The 3,472-nt window shown below is 48.3% G+C and overlaps 1 protein-coding gene and 1 long non-coding RNA gene across 2 annotated transcripts in view; one reads left to right on the forward strand and one right to left on the reverse strand.

Moving 5' to 3' along the window:
- The window catches only part of LOC102490398 (uncharacterized), a 4,523-nt gene extending 2,324 nt beyond the window's left edge, over positions 1 to 2,199 (reverse strand). The window contains exons 1-2 of the long non-coding RNA XR_336065.2: positions 1,791 to 2,199; positions 1,052 to 1,171 (exon numbers count right to left, since the gene is read on the reverse strand). This is a non-coding gene — a long non-coding RNA (uncharacterized LOC102490398). The remainder of the gene's footprint in view (positions 1 to 1,051; positions 1,172 to 1,790) is intronic.
- The window catches only part of GPD1L (glycerol-3-phosphate dehydrogenase 1 like), a 40,428-nt gene that overhangs the window by 15,213 nt on the left and 21,743 nt on the right, over positions 1 to 3,472 (forward strand). The window lies entirely within an intron of this gene.

A 3,472-nucleotide genomic window follows, 5' to 3' on the forward strand; every position in this document is an offset into this window, starting at 1 on the left:
GAAAGGAAAAAACCCCCCCCCCCCCCAATAAGGCATGATCATGCCACAATTCCTTCTCTATCTCCACCATCCTTTTGGGATTTTGAGCAAGCACACATACATGTTCAGCATGTTTTTCAAGCCGCAATGTCTGGGATTCAAACCACATTGTTAGCCATATGGGATCTGACTCCTGTCACCAGTAGGCCATGGGGCCGGCCCTTTAATTTTTTATACTTTATGTATGTTAGACAAAGTACATATGAGAGATCACATGATAAAGAGGCATAAGAATTGAGAGATAGTAACGTGTGTGCTAGTGAAGGCCATTCCCCTGCAGATCAGGGCCTGGACCTGAATACTCCCCTAGTGATCCTGGGCACAGGATTTAGTCAACCCTTTTCTCCTTGTGGTGAGATGGTCTGGTATCAGTGCCTTACTCTTAGGGTTCTGTGAGGAGTAAACAACCCATAAACTGCCTAATTCAACAGGAAGTATTCATAAAAAGCTAGGTTAGTTTTTACAAATTTGCTAGTTTCTTTTCTTCCCCCCAGGGGGAAGGGGGTGCATGCATGAGAGAAAGAGCCCCTCAGTTAAGTATAGTCAAACCACAGTCACTTTTCTTCTATTTCACTACCCCATCAGATGGATAGTTGTCATGTACATGTAACAAACATGATTTCAAGTCACCAGAGCCAGGATTTGAACCAGAGTCTGCATGTGGGCTGGAGCTTTTCATGCATATTGTTTTAATAACTGCATTGCAGAACTGACCCAAAACATGTGGTATTTTTTATGTTTAGATAGTTTTTACAAACATCTCATTTGATCATTTAAAAAGTCAACTAGTGCTAGATAACATTGGTATTATTACCATTTTAAAGATAGAATCAGATATACAAGTAACTACCTACTAGGCTAATTTGTAATTATTTTTTCCTTGAGAACTGAAGCAGGAGGGAATTTAACTCAGCTCCTTTAATTGAGGATTGCAGTTTATAATGTCAGTTGATGTGCCAACTTGAGATTGTGAGTCTTTTCTCATGGGGCTCCCAACCTGCTGCCCACTCACCATTCCCCAGGTCTTCATTCGTCAGATGGTCTTCAAAACCTTTTGTAACATCGACGTCACCATGTCATCACCTGCTCACTAAAAGCTGGTTGAGCCTAGATCTGCAACTTCCCCCTAGACCTGAATAGAAAGAGATTTGTAAATTCCTGTCTTGCCAGATAAAAACTGTTGATCCTATTTTATTGCTCACTGTGTTTAGAACTCATTCAGAGAGGGCTGTTCTACCTATATGCTTTAGCTTAGACCAGTCTCAGTATGACAGAAGGATTTATAATCACAGCATCCTGTCGCTGCCTCTCATTTTTGTCTTCTAAGCTCTGCCAGCTTTTTGTTTATTTCCTCCATGAGCCAGAGAGACAAAGAGCGAGCGAGCAGGCACCCCATGGTCTCCATGCCAGATCTTCCCCCAGCATTCAGCCCGCACCCAGAGCACACCCAGTGTGCTCCACGAAGTCTGTGGACTTTTTCATGCACTATTGTCTCACAGAGCACTTGGGTGTTTACCATCTTGGTCTGGCCCTTCCCAATGTAAACCAACAAAAGACAAACCTACTTCACTGTAATATAATCCACAGAACACAGTCCGGTGGTTTTTAGTATATGTACATAACTATGCAACCATGCCCACAATTAACTTAATAACATTTCTATTACTCCTAAAAAGAAACCTATTTAAAGCTTCCCTACTGCCAGCCTGGTCACCATCCCCTTCCGTCCTCCACTTCCCCATTCCCTTCACCTCATTCAAGATGGCTGCCCGCGGTCCCGCGATCCTGCGCCCTCTCACGGCCCCTCAGGCCTGCTTCCAGTTTCCGGGAGCTGCACACGGAAGCGTAGACAGGACAGGGCCCGGGGTGTTTCCATGCCCGGGACCGAAAGAGAAAGAGCGTTCAAAGAAATAAAGAGAGCGAAGGCTTGGAGGGTACAGGAGACTCAGGCCTAGGTCGGCAGTGAAGGCCTCACAGCTGGCAGAGCGCGAGAGCCCCGTTCTCGCGAGACCTGGAGACTCCCAAGGCTGAGCCCAGGGTGTTAGTGGGAACTGAAGCTCCAGGTGAGCGCAGAGGCTGGCCCACGGCCGAAATCCCGCGAGATTAGGAGGAACTCCCACGAGGTTAGGGCTCCGCGCGCGTGGCAGGGCCAAGGTGTAGGGCTGGAGAGTGGAGGTGTGAGCGCGTGGACGTCGCTCGCACGCGGTGCTTTTACAGCAATGATGGATTTGGAGGAAACGATAACTCCCGGTGGGTTTTCTGGGCGGGTAACTGAGCCTGCTTTGCAGTAGGTCACTCTGCCAAACATGCTAACGTGGAAACCACGTGTAATTTTGTTGTTGCGTTGGTTTTTGTCATACGGCATGTGAGCTCACCCGAGAGAGGGGGAGAGAGAGAAGGACAGAGAAAGTGACTTACCTCTCCCACCTCCCAGGGGAATGGCTACCCTGCATTCCCTTCTCCTCCATTCTCCTCTCTGCATTTTGGACATGTGTACTGCTGCTCCCAGTAGTACTAATAAAACCCTGGAGTTTCTGTTGCCGAGAGAGAAGGAAGAGCAGACCTTGGGTGGCAACAAGTTTCCGCCAGAGACCGTGTGCTTGGTGCCCTCCCTACAGACCCTCACCTCGCCCCATGGTTTTGCTTTGGCTTATTACATTTGCTAAAGGATGCACCTGCTCCCCAGAGAGAGGGAAAGGAAAAACGCACGCCCCATAATGGGAACATGGTCATGCCAGAGTCCCTTCTCCATTTCTCCATCCTGTCGGGTTTGGGGCATGCATGTACACGTCCTCAGCATGTACCTTAAGCTGCTGGGGCTGGGCTTTGAACCACAGTCAACCGTGTGGAATCTGGTTCCCTTTACCACTAGGCTATGGTTCTGGCCCTCTGACTTTTTATTTTATCACAGGACACATGCACTCACTAGAGACAGCCTGAGAGAGCGAGGAAATGAGAAATCACCCTCCAGGGAGGATGGCCAGGCCGCAGTTCCCTCTCCTCCATTCTCCTTGGGGTTTGGGGCACATGTGCCTGGTATGTTTCTCAAGCGGCCAAGTCCAGGACTCACACCATGGTCAGCCATGTGGAATCCAGCACCTCGAGCACCACGCCACCTGCTGACCCTGCGCGCATGTTTTAAAACTGATCTTGGGACCAGCAGGTGGCGTGGAGGTTAAGGCGCTGGACACTCCCACATGGCCAACTGCAGTTTGAATACTGGACCTAGTGGCTTGCTTTCTCACTTTCCCCCTCTCTCTCTCTCTCTGTGTGTACCTCTCTCCGGTCAAATTAAAATAAATGAATGAATAAATAAAATTAAATAATTATTTAAAACAACAACAACAACAAAAAACTCATCTTGCTCACCTGAGGAAACGCAGTTCTCATGGGCGCTCATGTGCACCAAGTGCACACCAGGGGCTGTCACTGC

Source organism: Tupaia chinensis, unplaced genomic scaffold, assembly GCF_000334495.1.
Source record: "Tupaia chinensis unplaced genomic scaffold, TupChi_1.0 Scaffold000617_2, whole genome shotgun sequence".
Classification (NCBI taxonomy): domain Eukaryota; kingdom Metazoa; phylum Chordata; class Mammalia; order Scandentia; family Tupaiidae; genus Tupaia; species Tupaia belangeri.